Consider the following 24343-nt stretch of genomic DNA (forward strand, 5'->3'; position numbering starts at 1 on the left):
TTGCTTCTTAAAATAGCTCTTCCCTGTGTGCCTGCTCCCCCTCGCTCTCCACCATTTATTGGCAGCTGTAGTAAGTAATTAGAAAGGGACTTTCATGTTAGGACAAACATGCAGAAAGGAAAACATTTCACATTTTTCTTTGCCAGTATGTACATTTCTGAGTAAATATTATTAAAGATACTTCCATGAGCGACACAACTTCTTCGCCTGGAAGCCAGATGACTTTTTCTGGTTTAATTCTGCAGCTGACAAGATGATGTCTGGTTACAGTGGAGTAATAAAGTAATTATTGCCTGATAAAGTTATAAGGCAAGGCTTCATTTTACAATTATCCATGAACAAAGTGAATGAAGTGATATTGTATACATCAGAAAAAAGAGCATTTGTCTAATGTCAATCACTACAACATATTGTGTGAAAGGGAAAACTGGCTTAGACTTTTTTAAAGACTTGTGCTTTTCATTTTTAAGTTTGTTTTAATTTTAATTTTAGAATTTGAAATTTAATTTTAATTTTTGAAAAAAAAAAAAAAAAACCTCAGCAAAAAAACTCCACCAAAACCAACCAAACAAAACCCCCAAAACTCAAGATCATTTTAAGAAGACTTTTAAAAGCAGCATATACAGCAAAAATCCTTTCCAGAAAAAAAAATATCTGGACCAAGGAATCAGGACCACTCCTGGTCAGAGTTGTGCCTAATCAGTGATCTTCTCAAAGAATTTCCTTTATTTTCATAACATTACAGCACATCCCAATATTCCACTTTAATTTACTGCTTGTTTTGTGATGGAAAATTGTCCTTCCACAAGGGCAGCACGAGCTTTAGTTTTATAAATATCCCTCTCCATGATCAAGATTTATGTTTATAAAAATATTTATACTTTCCTCTAGGAGAGGAAAAAGTATATTTTATAATTAGGCAGGAGCAACAAACAAGATGTGCCATTGCATTATTAGCATGTGTGAATTCAGAATAGGATGCCCTGTGAAACTTTGCTTGGGAAAAAAAATAAAGTCCTGGACTTGCACAGTAGGTGACTGTTACCTTGCCAGCTCTTGCCAGTTTTAAAATACCAAGACTTTACCATATTAGTTCACTATGGGTCAGAGTAATTTCCCAGCAGTGGGCACTCAAATATTAGTTAGGTCTCACTGAGCCCCTGACAGTGAAACCTCAGTGATCCCTGGGCCTTTTCCATGTGTTCTTCTCTTCCATGACAGCAAAGAGACATGGAAAGAAATAAAATTAAAATATAATTAAAAAGAAACAGCATTAGAGAGATTTTTTTTTTTTTATGTATCTGTACAAATATATCTGTGCATGTGTTTATCCTCAACAACAGGCTTACCTTCTTTACTGGCTTTCACAGTTACCAAATATGCAAATTCATTAACCCAGAGAGATTAAAATATATTCCAAAAACATGTCTTTATGGCTGAATTAAAATTTATAGCCTTTAAAACAGCCCCTAGGATTAGAAAAACTGTTCAACCTAATTACCTTCTAGTCCTGCACACCAGAGTTACATTCTAGCACATAAGATAAAAGCAGGTGCTTTGCATTAAAATTCCTGGACACCACCTCTTACACAATAATTACACTGAGGTTTAGTCTTTGGATGCTGCTACTTTGAATAAGCAAACTGAAGTTTATTTAAGTGCTAGTTTAACTGAGTGAGGTCCAGAACATGGTCTGGGACCTGCATAAGAGTAGGTTCTGGTTAGCCAGGGAGTACAATTTGCAGTATGTGGCAACATGTGTTATTATTTCTGTTCAAAAGGCTTTTTGTTTGTCCATTAAGCCTCAATAGTGTTGTACTTTTGAACAAAATAAAACAAATTTACTGTATTTTCTGACATTGGGGAAATGCTTGTAAAGTCTTCTTCTTACTGAAGTGTCAATAATTAATAAATATCTTTTTCAGTTTGCTCATTTCTATTAACAGGGCACAGCCATTATAGCAATTAGTGCATACCAAAGCAGGCATGATGAAGCCACCACCCTTTAAGAGTGAATTTATGACCAGCTGATGTGGTTTTGAGTATGTGATGCTCCCAAAAGGGTTAGTCCTGCCCTCCCTCTGCTCACAAATACTGAGAGAAGAGTATTTATTGTTGGCATCTCTTTCCTCATCTGTGGACAAGTGTGATGTGCTGGGAGTGGCCTGTAAATCCCCAAGGCAGCTCAGAATGCCAGGGGCTGTGACAGAAACAGCCACTGTGGGGTCAGCAGAGGATGAAACTCCCACCAGCACCCGCCGGATCCCTCATGGATAATAATGCCAGCTGTAAATCCAGTGGGTGCTGAGTGAACTGGGTGTGGGTGGGTGATGATCCCTGAACCCCAGAGGGATTTTTGCTTCGGCTGTGCCCACTGTCCTTTGTCATGTGTAACCACATGAGCCTCCCTGCATGGATACCCCGTGGCAGGGCTCTGCTGGACAGAAGACCACTGCTGGTGGGTCTTGCCCTGGGTGCTCAGCCTCATCTACAAGGTCATGAACAGCAGTGTGGAATGGTTTCAGGCCCAGTCAGCCCATCTGGATCTCTTAGAGGGTTTAAATAAGTCCTGTAAGTCACCCATCACCTCCAGGCCACACTGCTGGGTGAAGAGAATGTTGTGTATTCAATATTCAGCTTTCTTCTGCAGGCTGGCTCAGCTTGGCAGTCCAGGGGCACAGAGGATACATCTTACCCTCAAACCTTCCAAATAAACAGGAGCAAAGGCTCTGTGCTTGCAGGCAACCTGTCAGGCTCTCACAGGTGCAAACAGCTTCAATGTTCAAGGCTGGGCTTAATTTGTCAGGGGGCTGGTCAGGTTAAGTTTTGTGATCTGGGTTGGTTTTCCCACTAACTTTTATTAGCTGTGTGTACCTGAAGTCACACCCACTATGCACAGACACAAGTTTCTTTTATAGCTGTGTTTGTCTCTGCTTGTATTTCAGCACTTTTCCTGGTGACAGTTTTATTCTGAGGAAAACCTCTCTCCTGAAGAGCTGCCACAGGAGGGCTCCCGTGTTTAAGGTTTACAGATACGAGCACACTGGCAGAGCATGCAAAGGGCTTTATTTCCCTTCACTCCTCCCTTCACCACTAGGGAGGTCTGGCTCACACATCTCAGGGAACAAACAGTTGTGCTTCGAGCCACTCACAGTGGCTGCTGTGACCCGGCTGTGTTACACTGAAGCTCACTCTCCATGTCTGTGCCATTATGTATCACTGTTCTCCTGGCCTTCGTAATTTCCTAATATTTCCAAACTTAAAATCCTGGTGTGGTGGTAAGTTGGATGATATCCTTAAAGAGCCACATGATGGAGGCCTGTAAAATGAATTTGCCTAAATCACTTTCACTGACCAAAGTAATTTCTCTGCTCCACCTTAACCAAATGCTTTATCTTCCTGGTGTTCTTATCAGATAGGACTAATCCTGCTGGATGACTCCAAAACAGCAGCTGAATGAATCAGGAAGGAGTTCCAGGAATGCCACAGCCCACTGGTTTGTTCAGTTTGGGGTAAAAGAGCTCAGCTATGACAAAGGCTCTGGCCCAGGATCCTCACATAAAGGTTTAGCTCCTTAGACTGGTTTAATGAAAACAATTTCCTTTCCAAAGATGCAAACACAAATGCCTTCTTTGGAAAAGGCTAGAAGATAAAGAGCAGAAAAAAATAGATGTAAAAATGTGAACTTTGACCTTTTTTTCCACCTTCTTTTTCTGTATGAAAATCTCTAGCACGTCTTAAAACTTGTAACACAAGATCTTTCCGTTTCTTTTTCACTAAGTCAGTTTTTCTCTAGACTCAGCAAAACAAGCTCTATTTATTAATGTGAGCTTGTCCCAAGATATGGTTTTGCCAAGTCCTTGAGCATTAGAAATCCCCTAAAAATCCTTTCCTTCTCATCCATCCTCCTAGCCTTCCTCTCCCACAACACACACAAGGCACTTCCTTAAGGTTTGCTCTGAGATCAGAGTTTCCTCAGGATGTTCAGCCTCAAAGCTTAAGAAACACTGCAGCACATTAGTCACCTCCCTCACCACAGTTCCCAAACACCAGCAAGCCAGACTTCAAGCTGATGCAATTCATCAGCATTACCCTGTCAAATTTCACTGAGGATCTGATCCACAGCCACTTGCTGGCCTTGTTTTGTGGGTAACCAGAGAGGCACCGTGTGCAAAACAAAAATGGGAGAAACTAATCCTGTAAGCTTAGGGTCATCTGAAGATTAAATTTTTGCTAGGAGTCAGATACTGATAAAAAGAAGGGGATATGAGTGTATGCCTGTTATTGAGATTTGTAGAAATGTGTTGATAATCCTGTAGGAATATCTCTTTGCCTTTTGTGTCCCACACTTCTAGAAATAATAAAAGCATGCACAAGAAATGTCAACAGAGAGAGTACATACCACATGATATTTACTTAATCGTGTGAGAACTCTGCAGTGAATATAATTCAACCAAGGTGAATTCATTTTTTTTATTTCCCCTTGTGTCTTCTCTAGATTTCCATGTTTTCAATGCCATTTTCAATGTCCATGCAAGAGGACAGTTTGTGCAGCAGAGCTGTGGTGTCTATCCTGACGTGGGGCAGCTCCTGCCCCTCACAGCACAGGCCACAGGGAAGGGACTGTACGTGTTGCTGACGCAGTGGTGACACTTCCATTCCTCTGAGTAACAACACAGTGGCATTCCCAGCACATTCCAAAAGATAACTCCAGTGCTGTGGTAAAGTCCTATCTAACTCCATTGCCACCTAACTCAGTACAAGCAAAGGGTGAAATCGGGAGAGATGCATCAGAGTAAATATACAGGGAATCACGTCCTTAAAAAATTCCTATCAGCTTCCTTGTCAAAGCCCAGCTGTGTTTTCTGCTCGTGTTTTTCTCGCTGGATGTGCAAGTTAATGTATTCCTAAATAATTTTCCAGAGAAGTTTTGTTTTGTTTTCCAGTTTCACAGAATGGTCGAGTGGATTTTCCTCAGACTTTCTCCCAGAAGCCATTGGCTGAGGCACAGTGATGGAAAATTTCAGCCTAGAAAGTAGAACCTTTCAGAAAAACTCAGGAGCAAGGGAAAACACTGGACTTGGAACAAAAACTGTTTTGAAGCCTTAACTACAATGCTACGTCAACACCCATGTGGGTGCTACGGTACAGACATAGCATTGATTTACACACGCAAGTTTTGAAGCTGAGGCAATCGGTGTTAGTTATTTTATGGACCAGTAACACCAGAAAAACAGAAGATGCACACAGCTGGGCTGTGCTTCTGGCCTGGTTTGACTCACCAGACTTTCTCAGGAAATGTTTGAGCGTGTTTCATTCAGTAGGTACAGCAGGCAAGCCTGGACAGAGCTCCCCTCTCCTGTTTGATGTGGTTCCTGGGGCTTGCACATCCTTTGTATCACACAGGCTCGTGGGTGCTCGGGGCAAAATGAAATTGGCTGATGATTAAATGGCAAGCAGATACGGTGGCACCTTCCAAAAACCCTCTGATACTCTTAGAACATACAAATCAGAGCCTGGGTGACAAACTCATCTCTCAGTTCCCTCCCCGAAACCACATGATGGTGCAGAGGATGAGAAGGGGCAAATCTAAGGCAAGAAACTTGGTAAGCACTCACAGAATTTAATCCTCTGCAGGGACACCATCATTCATCTTCTGTATGACAATCAGGAGAGAACTTGCTTGTGGGGACAGGCAGCAAAATCATTTTGAATTATCCTGGATATGTGATGCAGCCTTCCCATTTTGCTTTTCACCCTCTGTGGAAAACTTCTGCTTGTAGGTAAGAGAGGGTTTGCTAACACAGCCTTAGCCATTGGATTGCAGCTCACACTGCTTCATATGGAAAAACTCTGAAGCCTAATTGTGCAAGAGCAAGTGCTCACAGAAGAGCAATTACTGTGTCCTTCCATGCTGTGGAACAATCAATGCTCTCTTATTCTACCACCAGCAGCTCAGGAGAAACCCGTTTGCTGCTGATGCAGTTTGAAGCAGGAAAAATAGTTAACTTAACCAGAAGTAATCTAAACAAAGTGGCCTATGGCCTCAGTGGCCAGAGCTCCTGTGTTAATTTACAGCTTGGACCAGCAGTTGCCAAGATGCTTTTTAGTCTTCAGGTTGGTGAAGCGGTTTTGGGTTCTGTGCAGAAGGTGGTTATTTTTTTGTAAGCTTTGATCTGCAATGAAAAAAAATAAAAATTCATTTTACATTTAAAAAGGTAGAATATCTAGCCATTCCTTTGAGAGTAGGAGAGGGATTGATTCTTGCATAAACTTAGCATAAATACCCAGAGAAGAGAAAATGTATGTTCCCTACCCTAAATGCTTGTGGTTGTTTTGTCATTCTTGTTTCCTATAGAGGGTGCCCTTGTTTCAAAAATTCCCCAGTCTGGGGTTTCTTCTGTCAAAGGGTTGCCTTTAAAGCAGGTCTTCAAGTTAGGTGGTCCAGTCCAGTTAGTAAATGCTAAGCAAGGTAGAAGACAGCATGATTAAACAAGATAACATTACTTATTTTCCCTGCTGTACAAGTAAAGAGCACTGCAGACATTAAAGATCAGGAGGCAGCAGCTGCTCTCCTTGGAGTCTCTCGTTACACAGACCCTGCACAGAGCCTCACCAACAGGCTAAAACCACTTTTCATAGTTTTGTTCTTTCTTTTCTTTGAAAGAGAAGAAGCCAAAGGGCTGTTTACATTTGCATTTTCAAGTCCATTTATACAAAAACCTTCTGCTTTGTACTGAATATTGGAAAGAAGCAGCACCTAAAATTTATAAGACTTTCCAACAAGGTGCATTTTAAACAAACCAAATACAGTACGATCAAGCACTGCATAGGTTTTTCTGCTGTCACCTTGGCAGCAATGACTCAGTACTGGAAGAGGAGATGCTTGATCTCTGCAGCTGTCCAGCCCAATGACCTGCACATGGTATCCTCCCTCCTGCAGAGCCTTCCAGCTAAAAGGCAGCAGGATATTACTTGAGGGAGATGCTGGCACAAATAGCACAATGCAGCCACTTTCCATTCCTCTCTTCCCTTCTGTTCTTCCCTTCACTGTGTCTGTAGATAGTGAAAATTGCCATCAACTGTGTCCTTCTCCTTCTTCACCAGCATCTGGTGTCATGAAGCCTGTATCCCACCTCAATCCTGACAATCCATATGGATGCATTTTTTTAAAGTGCTCAAGCTTGAATATTTTTAAAAGGAGATAGTGACAATGGCGTGGGGTTCCTGGAAGTACAGTGTGGGCTAAGCACTGTCAATATTTGAGATTCTTACAGCTAAACGTGTCTGCATCTGCCTTAGAGAAGAGGCAGTTGACCCTTCAAGCATTGTGGAAACCCACCCCACCCCCAAGATTCAGCTGCAGGCTGAGGAGAAACCAAACTCTCCCACCGCTTCAGTTTCAGGCTGCTGCATTTGCAAGCGACACTCCTGGCTATGATTTCTACCAGTGTTCAGCAGCAGCTGTGCCCCCAGCTGGGAGCTTTCACTTTCTATTTTTAAAATCAGTGAAATCAGGAGCATATGTGGCCTATAATTTACCATGTATTTTTAATAATAAAATCCACTCAGCAGCGTATTGGTCTGTAATTCTATGCAGGAGATGCTTTGCTCCCTAGGAGATCCTTTATCAGGGTTTAATATACCTGCTTCTACTGGGGGACTGATGTCCTCTGCAATCTGCCATCATCAAAGTGTACAGTACATCACACAAAAGCCTAAATCATACAGAGTTTGTTGCCCGGGACCAGGCTCAGAAGTAAGTAAGTGAAAATAGCTTCTCACTTTGGTGCAAAATTGGAAACAGTGCTTGAGAGCCAGTTACACCCCAAGTATTCTCTCATTCCTGGATTGTGACAACAGTTAGTGAATACAATGTATTTTGATTCAGATTTGTGAATTTAAGTGGTATGTTCATTTAAGTGCACATGTATTTTAAGCATTGTTATATTTTCAGGTGGCAACTATTTCTAGCTAGAAGATAAAATGCAACAGGAGAAGGAGGAAGAAAAAAATGTAAATAATATTTGGGTGAGGTTGAAAAGAAAACTGAGATGAATGGCAAAGAAACACTGTAGGGGATATAATTTTTCATTGTCATAAACCAGAAGACAAGTCTTTAGGACTTACAGAGTGAATTCATAATGTTTTGGTTTTTTTCTCCTTGCCCCTTAGAATTAAGACTATTTTTTTTTTCAGAGAGGTGTAAACCACATGTGCTACAGCCTAATCTGGGTGTTCATCAAAACCAGGCCTGCTTCTGACTTAGTCTGCTCTAATGTTTACATTGAAAGATTTTGGAATATTTTTTTGTTGAAGTCAGTAGAGTTACATGTGTAGCCTGTAAGAAAAGCTAGAATGGCAAATCACACAGGTCTTGAAACAAATGCAGCATGTTTCAATCATCTCTACACAGGGAGGTAAACAACTAATTATATAGAAACACTTCTGGTGTTCCCATATGTGTAAAGGTTCTATTTTTTGCCAAGGGAACATTTTATGTTAATCCTATGTGAGTTTAAAAGGCTACCCAGATTTTTCTACACTCTGTCCCAGAGGTGCTTAGAAGACTTGAGTAGGCTTATGAGGATCTGTTTATGAATGATCTCTGACATTCAAAGAGTGCTTGTTTCTCATTTGCTTTGTCTTATTTTGATCTGCTGTAACCAGTTAAGCCTTTAAGGCTTCCCTTGGGGACCATCCATTCTCCTCTGAAGTGCCAATGCAGAGGATACATGTCCCTGAGGTGTCTCTGACTTGCAAAGGCACCAGATCTTGCAAAGGCTTCTCACACATTCTCTGTATATTTGCTGTCAGACTATGCCCAGCATCATATTTGGCTTCTGCCCAGTCATCAAATTGCATTTGTGTCTTATTCAATTCTCCTCTCAGAATATTTCCAGTTTTCATACTCAGCCAATTATCTGTAAAACTCAGCAGTAGTAACTGTGACACTGGGACCAGTAGTGTTTGATGTCTTCCTTAATGGGATGGACTAAGGGATCAAGTGACCCTCAGCAGGTCTGCAGGTGACACTGAGCTGGGGAGGCAGTGAGACACCTGAAGGACAACCAGAGGAACCTGGGCAAGCTCAAAAAGTGTCCCATGGGAACCCCATGAGGTTCAACAAGAACAAGGGCAGGTGCTGCACCTGGGTCAGGACAACCCCTGGGATCAATCCAGGCTGGGGATGGGCAGATGGAGCAGCCCTGGGAGAAGGATCTGGGGGTGCTGCTGGCTGAGAGGGACCCAGAACCCCCCTGTGCTGGGCTGAGCCCCCAGTGAGAGCAGAAGGGCAGGGGGGATTCTGCCCCTCTGCCCTGCTCAGGTGAGACCCCACCTGCAGAGCTGCCTCCAGCCCTGGGATCCCAGTGCAGGAAGGATGTGGAGCCAGTCCAGAGGAGGGACATGAAGATGATCAGAGGAATGGAGCAGCTCTGCTGGGAGGAAGGTCTGGGAGAACTGGGATTGTTGTGACTGGAGAAGGAAAGGCTTCAAGGCACCTTTCAGTACTTAAAGGGGGCCTGTAACAAAGATGGAGCAAATTTTTATGAGCCCTTTTGTGACAGGACAAGAAAGGATGATTTTAGACTGAAGGAAAGTCAATTTGATTAGATTTGAGGAAGAAATCTTTTACAGTGAGAGTGGTAACACTGGAATAAGTTGATCAGAGAGGTGGTGGATGCCTCATCCCTGGAAAAATTCAAGGTCAGGTTGGATGGAGCTCTAAGCAACCTGATGTGGTTGAAGATGTCCCTGCTTATTACAGGGGAGGGAGGAGCAGCTGACCTTTAAATGTTCCATCTGATCCAAACTATTCTATGATTCTATGATCCCTGTCCAGGGAACCACTTATTCACATGAGTAGTGCTCATCATTCACACTCATCTGCTCAGTCCTGCTCAAAACTTGATAAACAAGGCTCTGGAGAACCAAGCAAATGCTTTAGCCTTTACAACATTAGACTGTTCTGCTCTAGCACCATTGGATGTAGATACAGTTGACTCACTTAAAAGACAGAAGTGGAAACTGAAAATTAGCTTGGCTAATAATGTCCCGTGCTTGAACCTGCTTTGGCAGTGGAATACATAAGATAATGTAACAGAACTTTTCCATCTCTGGTTTCTAAAGTCACCATAGGATCCAGGAAATGGTGAATCAGCAGGTTAGCAGATACTTTTCTACTTTGTTTTTCTGCCTCCTTTATTTGCTCTGTACCTCCTGAATACCCTGGGAATAAAAGAAAACCCCAAAACGTATGATGCCAGTAGGGTGACACAGAGATTTGAGACAAATGAGGTTAAATAAAATTTTCTTATAATGCACTTCATAAGGTTATTAATTCTGAGCTGTGCTTCAGGTTGTCTGGGGGACCTGGGTTAAAAATCTTCCTGAACCAGGCACATGAAGTCAGAAACCATTTTCATCCATGTAAAATGCCTTCCATATCAACAACAAATTGACTTTTTCAGACCACAAAGGTAGTGTCCTTCCCAGAGGTGGACATTCATGAAAATTGCCTGATTTTTTTTAAATTAGGTCAGGAAAGTGAAGGATTATTGGTTGGAGTAATAGTTAGTCAAAGTCCTGGGATAGTTTGCATGCAGAGATGTACTCAACATTGAAAATGCATAAGAAAACTCCTGAGTTTTGAAGGCTGAAGCTTTCCTATGCTGAGGTTACCAACTGGTTTAATTTCTTTGACAAACATGAACCTATAAGGAGCTAAGAAGAAGGTAACTTAGTTATATTTGCTTTTTGATGTGAGGTAGAAGTTCAGCTCGTTTTCCTGGCAATGAAACAGTCTCAAAGCAGCCATTTTCTGTGTCCCATTTATAATGACATTCCAAGAACAAAAAAAGACAAAAGAACCCACCCATCTCATAAAATGTGACTATGAGGTGGTTAAAGCCTTGGGTAAAAGAAAGAAGAGTAATTGAGGTTGAAGTTTGGGACAGAGACTTCCAAAAGTCAGAACTACTGATACAAAAGAAAGAATCCATACCAAGGCACCCCCTTTTTTATCTACTGTTATGCCAGGGGAAGTTGAAATGAAACAGTGGAAGGGCAGAGGTATAGAGGAGACTCTGAGTAGAACTGAATGTGAATGCTGATGTCGGCAGCAGGTAAAGCAGCACAGGGCAGAAGGTTCCAAGTTGCTCCAGTCCAGTTGGCACATCCACATGGCACAAAGCCTTTCTGTGGTACTAGATCAGGTCCAGGAGTACAGCTCAGCAGCCTCAGCTCTCCCGCTCGTTCCGTGGAGCAGTGAAAATAAACCCATTGTACCACCGGGGCTGAAATGCTGAGCCATTATTTTGCTTTCATAATGTTTGTTTCCAAACTGGCTGTGCCTCTGTACAAGGTGTAATGTGGGTAACATTTGCTGTGAAACACTGGCAGGGAGTGGGTCATTTTCTAGGAGCCTTCTTTGCTCAGTGGCAAAGGGAAAATATCTCCTTCACATCCCCACACAGGCTCTCCCAGAGGAACACAGGACAGAGCAATGCCTTCTCCAGACATGCCCTTGCCAGGGCTGTTCTTTAAAGGGACTGCAGGTCCCTGGGAGCACCAGGAGCACTGCCTAGAATGCCATATAAATCCTACAAGATGCATTAATTAATGAGTGTGGCTTCCTCCAACCTAGATTGTGCCTGCAGCCTCTTCTGAGACTGTCCCAGGGAGAAATTGCTGCATGTCCAACAGGAGTGTGACATCACTCAGTAGCACTGACAATGTCACCCACTGGCTGGAAACTGTGATACTAGAAGCACAGACCCTTTCTCCACATCACCACTTCCACCTCTGGCTCTCCCCATGGTGTCATCTGCTCAGCAGTGGGTCTGGGGAACCCTGCAAAACAGAGCTCTGTCTCTCACAGCAGGGGCTGAGCTCTGCATTAAGCCTGTTTAGGAAGATGAAAGAATAAGGAATATTAGGATATTTTATATCCTACCTCCCTTTGTGCAAGTAAAAGGCTCCTCAGAGGAGACAGAAGACCTCACCTTAAGCACTTTCCAGAAAGTAAGCAAGCAAGCCCCCCTACCCAAGTCTGCCTGTTAATGTAAATTGTCAGGAATTATCCTTTTAAGAGATAAAGGGGAGAGAAGGAACAGAGAATATGATTGTGCCTTGCAGCCAATTTTACAGGGAAGCTGAGCTGGGTTTGGCATAATGCTGGCTCAAATTTCACCTGTAAAAGCCCTGTAGACATTAAAAAAGCATTCATTATCCACCCAGACACAAAAAACTCATTATGCACTATTTTTCCAATCTTGCTAACTATGCTCCTGCTGAAGGACGGTATTACCTGCTTCCTTCAGATTGCCTGCAGCTCGTGGGGGTTTGTTTTTAATGACATAGAAAGTTCTTGGCTGGGCTTCTCCCAAATGACCATGGACCTACATGTATGGATTCCTGGTTCCTCTTTAAAGTGTTCAGGTAGAACATGATCCCAAGGCCTGCCCATCTTTGCCATTTCATGGGATATTCAAACATAACAATCAAGTGACTTGTTGCCCATAGCCAAAGAGTTCAGCTAGAATCTGATAGCCCATGTGAGGCATTTTCTGAATATAAAAAATTTCTGAATATAAAAAATCCTGTGTTGTCTAACAAAGGACACCAAATGTCTTCCATGATCTGTTTAACCATTTTTTCTGCAATTTCCCTCCTGTGTGGTAGAGAAAGGTCTATCTTGAATTTAATGATAAATGTAGACATCCCTATTAAAGGCTTAGCTGGACCCTATAATTAGGTATTGTTTCAATTGTGCTTAGACTTTTATTAGCCCTTTGGTTTCAGGAGAAAATGTGCTGTAGCTGCCTTTAACCATGACATCACAGATGTTAGCACAGCAATAACCTCCAAGAACCACACACAGTTTTTTTCTTGAGCAAAGGCAGCAATTGTACCTCATGGTCAGATGTTAAGAGAAGTTTTGTCACTCAATTATGCTGCAGGGCACAGGAACCACCCTGAGTGTGCTGCCTGGCAGTCATCTCCAGGCTGAAAACAGGGTCTGCCTACCCTGGTCACAACAACCCCCTGCAGCTCCAGGCTGGGACAGAGTGGTTGGAAAGTGCTGGGTGGGAAAGGCTGAAGGTGAGCCAGGTGTGGTCAAGAAGGTAAATGGCACTTGGCTTGGATCAGCACTGGTGTGGCCAGCAGGATCAGAGCAGTGATTGTCCCCCTGTACTGGGCACTGGTGAGGCCAAACCTCAAATCCTGTGTCCAGTTCTGGGCCCATCACTGCAAGATGGACATTGAGGGGCTGGAGCGTGTCCAGAGAAGGGAATGGAGCTGGGGAATGATTTGGAGCACAAGCCTGATGAAGATTGGCTGAGGGAGCTGGGGAGGCTCAGCCTAGAGAAAAGGAGGTTTAGGAGGAATCTTCTCACTCTCCTGACAGGAGGGTGCAGCCAGGTCAGGTTGGTCTCTTCTCCCAGAGCACCAGCAGCAGAACAAGGGGAAATGGCATCAAGCTGCACCAGGGGAGTTTCAGGTTGGACATCAGGGGATATTTTTTCCTGGAAAGGGTTGTCAAACATTGGAACAGCCTGCCCAGGGAGATAGTAGAGAACCCATCCTTGGAGGTGCTCAAGAAACGACTGGACTCAGTGCTTTGATCTAGTTGATGTGGTGGGGCTTGGTCAGAGGTTGAACTCAACTTTTGAGGTCTTTTCAAACCTAAATGATTCTGTGATTCTATGGCTGTGTGAACAGGACCTTATCGAGGTAACACCTGGCTTTCTTTGGTTGCATGACTAGTCAGAAATTTCTACCCAAATTACACCACTGCAGAACATCTCCATCTTCTCTGGGACTGCTCTGCAAAGACCTTACACTAGAGCCATGCTGGTAGGAAGGAGGAAGTGTGTGGCACATGGCAGGGGGTTTGCTCTGAAGCTGAGCCTCCCAAAGATGTGGCATTTTCTTACCCTGTGAGCAGGTAAATGTGTCCTTTGGCTCGTGCAAATATGTGCCAGCTGCTGCCTGTTCTATCAGCCTGTTGCAGCTTTTTCCTCAAGACCCAAAGGTAACTTGGAACTACTTTTTTTTTTTTTTTTTTTTTTTTTTTTTTTTTTTTTTTTCTAAGGAACATAATTTTAGTTTGAATATGTTCTTCTGTGGAGCTCTAATTTAACAAAAGCAGGCACTGGCAGTAAGCAATGCATAATAAAACAGCTTAACACTGCCCAGGTTCCCACAATGTGAAAGCACAACAGAAAGAGAGGTGTAGGGGAGGGTTTTCTTTCCATGGCTTAAGGCATCCTGCACTGAAAGGGTTTTTCCCTATGCAGATTCCTCAGAATAAAATAGGATGGTAGACTCAGCAGGGCACAGTAGATGAATCACCTCTTATCTGTAGAGCCCAGTCCCAGAGTGGATGGGTGGCAGACAATTTGGTGCCATGCAGTATGAGATGGTCCCAGAACCAGAGAGAAGCTGTGATGTGATGCCAAGTGAAGTGCCAGCCCTGCACTGATGGACTGTGAGACAGGAGACAGCTGAGGGAATTTTCAGCCAGAGATTGTGAGACTTGGCAAGTCTGGGATTGGCAGTGCAAAGCTGTTGGAAAACTAGCTTGAGGTGACAGTGTTGTGGTCAAAGAATCTTGTATTTTTTGTACTTAAAAAAGGCAACAGAGAAATCACCAGCCTCAGGCTTTCTTCAGCTCTACAGAGTCACCTGTGAACTCTAGCAGAGCTGTGTTTCAAGGTAAGGGCAAAAACCCAAGGAAGTGAATGAAGGATATTTGATTGTTTTCCTGCAGCTTTTGGTCTGTGCCTCTCCCACTAGGTGGCTGAATTCCTATTAAAGAAGTAGCATGGCAAACCTTTGCACATGCATGCATCTACCTGTGAGGATTAAAACAAATGTTCTTCAATCCCATGTTTATTTCTCCAAAGGGCATGGACGGAAGCAGTAAGAAAAGCCTTAAATGATGAGAAATATTTGGAGGTGGATCCTCTGCACACTCTACCAAAGGTTCTTTCCCTCTGTATTGTTCCTCTTCTCCCACACTTGGTCTTTATCTGTTTTTCCTCTTGAACCCTGGAAGTTTTCTTTTCCCACAAGTTCCTATGCTGTACACTTACAATGCTACAATTTAAGAGTAGGAGAGGAGAATCCCTATTTTTAGTTCCAGCATATAAAATGTTATCTGGGGACAGGTCATTTTGTCCTAAGTGATCAAGCAGAAAAAGGATATGGCAAGAAATCAAACCTTAGAAAGGATATTCATGTGGTTAAGGCATTAGCCTGTTAATTCTTGAGATTTGCTTTCCTTTTCTGGCTCTCTGACAGCCTCCTTAGGCCCCTCATGAGTTAATTTCTGTTTCTCACTTCTCTTCTTGCAGTATGGGGATAATGCTAACTTATCCAACAGCTTGGTGCAATGAGGATAAATTAATTACTCTGTGACAGATTTTCAAACACATTAGTGCTTGCTGCCACAACAAAGCCTTTTATGTAAACAAATACCCCTGGGAAAACAAGAGGCTGGATTTAAAGATTGCTTCTGAGATAAATTCCTATACCAGCACTCCCACCATGGGCACACACCCACACCAAAGGCAGAAAAAAGGGGACAAATGTATGTTGTCATGCTTTAAAGATCTTGAAAATCAGCCAAATCGGTGAAATGTTAAGGAGACTTAATGCAATACTTATACATCCTGGGGCTAGTTCTCAGGAATGCTGAGTACCCTCTGCACCCCACTGACTATGAGTTGTTGGCATTCAGCAAATTCAGATGGAAAATAACCATTTGGTGAACAAAGGACATTTGAATTAAGCTTTATTTGTCAACCTGTGCATTTTCACAAATGCAAAAGACCTTAACCATAAGAAGTTCCACATCTGCACACTTGGCAATCTGTAACTTAAAATACTAAACAGGTATTAACTGTTTATAACAGTTAATAATAACTGATTGATAACTGATTATCTTTTTTCTCCCTCTCTGATTGTTCCCACAACCCATGAAAATGTTCTTGTGTGGCTCCCAAGAAGGCAGCCAGGGACGAAAATAGGGTGAGGATTTTGCCATTATTTTCTCAAGTCTCTAAGATGGACCTTTCTGTCTCATATACATCCTGGAGTCCCAAATCTTCAGCAGCCTGTAAGCACACCCCAAAACCCACTGGCAGATTGGAATCCTCCTCCCTTCCACCCATTTTCCTTCTTAGAGACATGGGGAGAAGAATGTGATTTTCCATTTGGTCAAAACCAATGCACCAGCTTTGAGTTTCTTGGAAAAGCAGCTGGTTTATTTCCACCTGAAAATGGAGTTTAATTCCTTTCTGATCTGAGACAGCTTTTAAAACTCAATTAACATCAACACCTGGCTTTTGAGGATGTGTTCGAACTGACGCTTCTCCATCTCAAAACTCATTGCCTTTGAGGAGTTTTACACCCAGACCTGAGCTCAGTGTGGAACCATGGATAAAACCTTTCCTTTGAGTGTGTGGGGAATTTCATAGGTGCAGAGTGGGATTTTATAGGTGCAGAGTGGGATTTTACAGGTGCAGAGGACCAAGGTGCGATGATGGGAGCTGCTGCTGGGGAAGCAGCGCATGACCAGGTGCAGCCTCACCAAGGCTGGACGGACCTGAAGGCGGGTGTGACACTCCCCTCTCTTGGCAAGGTGGATCAAAACCTGAAAAACAAACCAGAGCCAAGCCCTGAAAGGCACACAAAGGGCTGAAAGGGCCCCATCCCTCATGCTCACGGAACATTTGCTGGAGCAGTGCACACCGAACGCGTGGTGGCGGCGAAGCGGGAAGGGAAACACGGCAGGGGCCGTCGGTGCTGCTGGCCCTGTTTACCAACCAGGGCACGCTCTCTCTGCTTGGCCACATCACCCCTCCTCACTGGTGACCAGCTTTGCCTCAGACCCACCTCAGAGCTCTGTTTTCTTTGGCGGGGCCCGCGACCCCGGGCAACCCAGCCCGGTGTTTGAGCCTTGCCCGGCGCGTTGCGGAATGGAGAACACACGGGTTTTTGTTTCAAAGATATTGCTTAAAATAACTCCATCTCTAGAAAGTTGGAGTTGGACGCCACCCCCTTCCACCTCTTTTGCCTCGCTCTCTCCTCTTTGCACAGCTGTGGCTCCCATAGGGACCTAAAGACAGATATGCCATGAGGATCTGGTTATCGTTGCTTGTTCCCACCACCCCCACCAAAAAAAGAGGGGAAAAAAAAAAGGTATTTCTTTCTCTGCGCTGCTGGACAACAGCAAGTGTCTGTGAGAAGAAGGGGGGAAGTAAAGCGTTGGCTGAAAAACATCCCCTGCTCCCTTTCCACCACCCCCCCCGTCATCCTGTGCTCTCTTCAAACACGTTTTTAAACATACCAGTTTTGGTCTGGTTTCCTGGATGGCACATCTTCGTGTCTAGCTGGGCTCCATCCATTTCCTCATGAGACAGGGTAGGACCTAGGTGACAAGATTGATGAAACATTTTGAACGAAGGGGATGGGTGAGGAAACCCTCCCAGGAAATCAGTGGAAGTGGGGCCAGGGAGTACTTTCATTGAAAGGCACTGAGCAAATCTGTTTCAGGAGAGAAAAGGTAGTTTATATTCTAGAGAAATAATTTGGCATTTCCTCTTGTTTGTCCTACTGAAATGATGAACTGACTAGTTTCATTTTATTTTATTTATTTTTTATTTTAAATTCAGTACCTGAATTTGCCCATGTTTCATTTTCTTTTGCGGTTTCGAGGTGGGTGAGTTAAAATGCCTGCCTCACCTAGAGTTCAGAAGCAACCAAGTTACTTCCACTTCTGGAGGGTCCTGTATTTTATTCCAAATTGGCACAAGATCTGTTCAGTTATTCTTAGCCTTCCTGACACCTTTTTGCTTTTGTTACATTAATGCATGGATGTGAAGAGGGAAGGGACTCTGGCTTCTGGATCCTGTTCCACTGAGCTGCTAATTCACATTAAGAAAGGTCAAGTCTAATAGAGCACTGCCTTATGCTGAGGCCAAGAGGAAAAGGAGTTCATTTGAAAACTCGCTTTCCAGGTGTATTAACCCCTTCAAGTGCCATTAGGCTGCATATCTGTCACAGCAGCAGCTCTTTTATGGAGGAGCCCAGATAAACTGGCTTATTTCTCAGCTTTCAACTCCAATTCTCTCTAGCTCAGATCACATCTCTGCTGTGTTCCTACTGCTGCTTAATCTCACCTTGTATCAGGCTGCTGTCTGCCAGGAGTAAAGACTCTCCTCCCTGCTAGGGTGTGGAGTCTGTACATGTCTGTTTATTTATCAGGGCACTCTATGCAGAGTGAAAAAAGGCAGCAAAACCAACTAAACAGGATCACTTCATAATTTTTTTTTTGATAGACAAATGCCAAGATACCTTCATGGGTGCAGTTGGAAGAGTTTTACTTCTTGGGGAAAGCTAGAAGGGTGAGGTGACACCATGCACAGAGGAGTTGATTTTGCTACTCGTATTCTAGCTGTGAAATAAAGGGCCTGATTAGCTTAGAGGTGCTGGCTTCTGCCTGACACCATACATATGTGTTTGTAAAATATGATGACAAAAGAGAGGAAGGCTGGATGGCTGCTCAGAAGGTGCATAGGGAAATGGAAACAAAGTTCATCAGCTGACAGACAGAAATACATCTGTTTATCTTGAGCAGAAGTAAGAGGTATGGGGAGTGAAAGAAAATTTGCTTTTGTTGAAAAAGAGAAATACAGATCATGGTATTTGGCCACAACACAAAACCTGAGGCTGATTTGAACACTTTAAGAAAACAGAACTCTGGGCTCAGCCTCAAGGGAAAGAACAAACAATTTACTTTTCACTCTGTCTCAGTTCAGACCAAGTTAAGAAATGCTTTTCTGTGACAGGGACAGTCATGATGAACAAAACAAAGCAAAACTACCACTCTGGGATTGTGGGTGGTTCTGCACAGAGCTTGGGACTGACCTGACTTCTGTAAGGGGAGAGCCCCAGGCAGTCTAGTGAACGTAGATGCACAGCCAACATTGGCTCCCAGTGCCCAAATGAATTTGTTAAAATACAAAAAGACTGCAAAAGGAAATGAAAACAAAACAAGAGAGATATCCCAGCTGTGTGTATTCTACTCTTTCAGGATGTCTACCTCTACAGGGATCTTTTCTCCTTAACCTCAAAACAGTTCATTTTCAAATCTTTTTTTTTTTTTTTAAGAGGAGCTACTTTAATGGTGGGTTTTTCTTCTAAACATACGGTGTTTAGTTTATGTCTCATGGTGAGACAACATGTGTGATATTTTTTATATATATTTCTATGCACATGGGAACATAACAGTTCCTGAACCATTTAATGGAAGCTGTGTATGATGACCTTTGCAAAGCTTCTCTTTGGCAATCTCAAATAAAACCTAGAGCTAGCACTAGCATTGGCACAATACACCAGATGTCCCTTTCCTCACAAGTAAGGACCACTGAGAAGTAGGGACCAGTAAGGACCACCCTGACCAGGTGACACAATGGGGAGCAGCAGTGATGTTTGCTGGAGAGCAAAGGAGTCGGTGGCACACGGTGCTTCTCCTGGTCAGCACTGCCCTTTTCCAGGCACTCTGACACCCCACGAGGCTGGCAGGCACCCTCCCTCCAGGAGGGGAACTCCCTCAGTGTTGGCTGGGAGGAGAAATTCAAGTCTTTGCCCTGTGCCCTTCGAGAAAACAAGAATCTCTCAGTTTGCGTTTATGAGAAGATTTCACATTTGATTCCAGCTGGAGGGAAATAGAGAAAAAACACACCCTTTCCTTAGCTGGGCTGGAGGTTGTCTGCACACACACAGACTGGGACTGTAGATTATTCCAGAATGATTTGAGTATGCCCCACTTCCCAGCCCTGCCAAGAAAGTCTTGATCCCGGGGGAAAGCAGCACATCCTTGGGTGTGAAGGCGTTGCAGGTGGGCAAAGCAGAGGTGTGGCTGAGACAGGCTTTGTGCCACCCCATTTGGCACAGCTAATGACAAGGTTCCCCTTTGGCTGCTGCCTGCAGAGCATCTTCAGCTGTGAGAATATGCATGTTGGGAAACTCTGCTCAGGGCTTTCGTCGCCCGTTATTGGTTTCATGATGGCCAAGGCATTTTTTGCGCAGAATCAGAAATCCTAGAAAGAGTCCCAAAGCACAAAGTTGTTCAAAATTCTGAGGGAAGAGGCTGAATTCAAGCTGTTATAGATGGAGGATGCCAAGTCTGGATCCAGACACAGATCTCTTGAGAAAAGCTCACATGTGAGAGTGCAATCTCTTCCCCAAAGGAAATAAGAGTGAGATATGCAGTTCAAATTTTGCCACACCTTATGTGCTCATAAATGTGAATGAAGCTCCAGGTGAGACATCTCTGTCTAAATCGACCAGGGACTCCCCAGGTGCAGGCATAGGACAAGAGCCAGAGGTCCAGCTGGCCTTGCAGCTCTCTCCAGCTTTGAAGGACAGGATCTGCTTTGGAGAGGAATGGGAACCCAGATGGGAAGAAGAGAGGAACCAAAGGGAGCACAAACTGTGCAGGAGTGTGAGAAAGCAGGAGGATCAAACAGATGTCACCCTGAAGTCCCAATTCTCACCAGTTGTCTTTAACATGCTGCTCTGAGTGAAATACCTGGAAAATGACATTTTGTGTCACCTCTGTCCTGCTCACCTTTCTGCTGCTCAAGAAGGGAGCATCTGTTACAGCCTCTGGTCTGCACTAGTGGGTGTGGTAAATGGTTTCATATAGCACCAGCTGTGGGATCCAGCAGGATTATGTTTAAACACTTCTACGCTGTTTTCCTTACCTTCTCTTGTTCTGTTCTCTTCATTCTGCCATGGCCTGCAGCAAGGCTGGGGAGGAGGGCAGGACAATTGATGGTTCAGAGCATTAATGATCATGATAAGAAGAAGAAGAGCCTATGCTGAATGCAATTCCCATTTCTCATTACTATGCTACTGTAGCTCTGGTTTGGCCGTCCTCCTGGCCTTGGCAAACACGATCCACTTCATCTCCTGCTTCTCCTGTTGGCTGGGCTCCCATCCTCCTCTTGGCTCCTGCCGCCAAACTCCTGGCTGGCTGCAGTAATCCCACATAATATTTCACGCAAATTTATATGAAGCCCGTTACAAAGCTCAGCAAGGAGACACTGTTTCTTTTTCTTGATACAATTAATCACTTGTAGCTCTGCTCCAAGGACCAGCCCTGTCTCCTGTGTAACTGCTCCTTTCTGTCAGCTGGGCTGAGAAAGTGCAGCACCACTAAGGGAAGGGAGAAGCCCGTCTCTCCAACAAAACCCCAGGTGAAATCACTCTCCTGAAAAGTCCTCTGCCTCCCCCTTACCTGTCTCACACAGTGCTGGAGTGAGTGTTGGCAGAGCCCCCCACCTCGTCCTGCAGCCCACACTCCATCCCTGCAGCCTGGGCTGCCCTCCTTGGTGAACACACTGCAGCTTCTCCCCTTTCTCATCCTGGTTTTGGGAATATTGCATGGGGTTGCTCATGCCTCGTTTTATCTCCATTAGTTCATGTTGTCTAGTTAATCTTTCAGTGCACAACTCCTTCTTCATCCACTCTACCCCCCAGCCTTTTCAAGTATTTCTAGTTTGTGGCTGTTTAGTTTTTGGTTTTTGTTTTGTTTTTTTGGGGGGGTTTTGGCTTTGTTTTGTTTTTTTGTTTTGCTTTTGATACCCCAGAAAGTTAACCCACAATCTAATGTTTCTGTGGCTAAACAGAAGACTCAAGTCTCTGAGCTCGTCAATCCAGGACCTCACACTAGTACTGAAATTCAGAGAAACAGGGAAAAAATCAACCCCAAAAACCTGATCTCTTTTAGGCTTGTAACTGTGGGTGTCCAGTTCTTCACTCAATACTTCCTTGCTTGGGTCTATCTGGCTCATCTCCCACTTTCTTGTCTTCCTCCTGGTCTCAAGTATAGCACCAAGAAAGTAATTAACGAACATATGCTCAACAAAAACCTGTATCTCCCTTTTTAGCATCAGGCCCAGAAAGCAGTTGAAAGATGCAATCTGTGTTCTGCTATTCCTACAAAATTTGGGGTGGTCTTTGGGTTCAATAAGAGATAGTTTAGGAATTCTTAAGAAAAATGCTAGAACAACTGGCTGCATTTATTTTTCAAGCTAAGTACCCAGAATGTCCCATTTTCCCTCCCAGAATAAACTCAGGCCATGTGTGGTAAAATAAGGAAACTAAATAAGAAGTTGGCCTTTTTCTCTTGTTTCCCACTCCACAGATTCATTATGGGAATGTTCTGTATTCTCTGAAGCAGCACAACCACTGATTGCTGTTAAGTGAAATACTCTTGCCCAATAGCTGCGGTTCCTGTGTTCAAAGAATATTTACAAGTTCCCAAGGAATTTGGGGAACAAATCTATTATGCTCCAGAAATATTTTCCAGTTGTCACTGGCTTACCTGCCAGAAAAGTATTTCCTCTCAGCAGAGAGTTATCTTTCACTGGCTCTCCAAATTGATGCATTTCAGGAGCCTGTTTGCAACCTGAGATTAGAACAACAACCAAACCAATGGGAAGGGAGGTTGCAGTCACATCTATCAGGCAAAACCATTTCTGGAGGTCAAATCTGCCTGACACTTTTTTTTTTTTTTTTTTTTTTTTTTTTTTTAAAATGATACAGAAATTTCCTTCTAAATTGATCCAGTATCTGAATGGCTGAAAAGGCAGCAGGAGTTGGTGACACTTATCTAGAAATTATGGCATCGCAGTGAATAAAATGAACAAACTGTGGGAGAAAGCCATGGTATGAATCTGATATTTATCCAACACTTCATCTTCTGATCAGGAAATCTCCAAACTCATTCTAGAGAATGAGACGACATACAAAGGGAAAGATCATACCTGGAAGAAACAAGCACCTGTTTCTTATACATATTTTTGGCAAGTAGATAATAATTTCCACTGCCAGAGACAAGATATGGAGCCTGAGAAACCCTTTTCACCAGCCTCATTTTCTTATTGCCAAAGCTACAAAATAATTGTGTTTGTCTGTGTGTGTGTTCTTTCATTTTGGATTTTGGTTTTATTTCTTTGGGTTTTTGCGAGGTGGGTTGTAGGTTGTTCGTTTTTCAGTCAGCAGCAAAATGCTTTTCTGTCAGTTGCTTTTTTTTTTATATTAGACGTGTATTTCATTCACAGAATTTTCAAGTTTTGCAGATCTATGATAAAATAAAATATAAACCAAAACATTTAAAAATAAATATAATATCTTATAAATAAAATATTATAAAATAAAAGACAAGTACTTTTCATATCTTTTTAGAGCACTATTTACCACCTTCAGGAATGGCCTACACAGGCGACTTCTCTTTGAACAGTTAAAAGTAGAGAAGTGAATTTTCAGGACAACTTTCATAAAAGGAGAAGGAATTGAAACTTTCATAAAAGGAGAAGGAATTGAAACTAAGATATAGAGTGCTGTATATTTTTGCTGATGTGTTTTTGGAAGATACCAATTTCTTACCACTCTTTCTGTAAAAAATACCACCATCTTTTACTTTAGACTTAGACCTGACCGAAGTCTGGATTAAAATGGTTATTAAAGGACCTTGAAGCAATCAGAAGTTGTATATTTTCCTTAAAGCAAGAATTCCCCCTGAACACCAAAAGGAATTCCAAAACTCCAGAGCTGGGGTTTATGAGAACCTGAATTAAAGTAGGGATCTTTTTTACAAGATAGATAATGAAGGTGTTCAGGCTAACATGTATGAAAATACAGGAATTTGAAGACAATTCTCCCTGCCCATTGGAGGAGGTGATAATTTCACTAAGGTTAGCTCACAGCATGGCAGGATTTTGATGTGCACCACCTGTTTCCTGGGATGCAGCAGCTCTGCACAGGCATCTCTGGGTCCCTGGGAACAGCTCCTCTCTTCCCATCACCTGGGAGCCTTGGCTCTGTGCCTGCTGCCTGTTCTCCTCAGCAGCCCATCATTTCTCCCTGGCTCAGAGCTGATGTTGGCTGTCCCCCTGACCCAGGATTTATCTGTTGAGATTCTCCCAGGGAAGAAGCAATATTCCCACTTTCCCTCTTGTCCAGCTGTCGGGGCAAGGAAAAGAGGCAGTTCTCCTTTTTATTGCCCAACCACTCCATCTAAAAGATATACCCCAAGGAAGGACTGTCTTGTACTTGGAAATAATAAGTCACTAACAGAAAAAAACAGAAACTTCCTGTTGCATGACAGAAAAAAAATAAAAATCCTTATTTTTTTTTTTTCTTTTAAAATAACACATTCTGTAAGGAACACAGCTTGGTATCCCCTCTTGCTTCCTTCAGCTTCCAACCTCTGTGTCCTGCTCTAAGTATCTTTGCAGGATAACTGCCTGGTAACTCTTTT

This window comes from Zosterops lateralis (genome assembly GCF_965231275.1).
Source record: "Zosterops lateralis genome assembly, chromosome: 4".
Lineage (NCBI taxonomy): Eukaryota > Metazoa > Chordata > Aves > Passeriformes > Zosteropidae > Zosterops > Zosterops lateralis.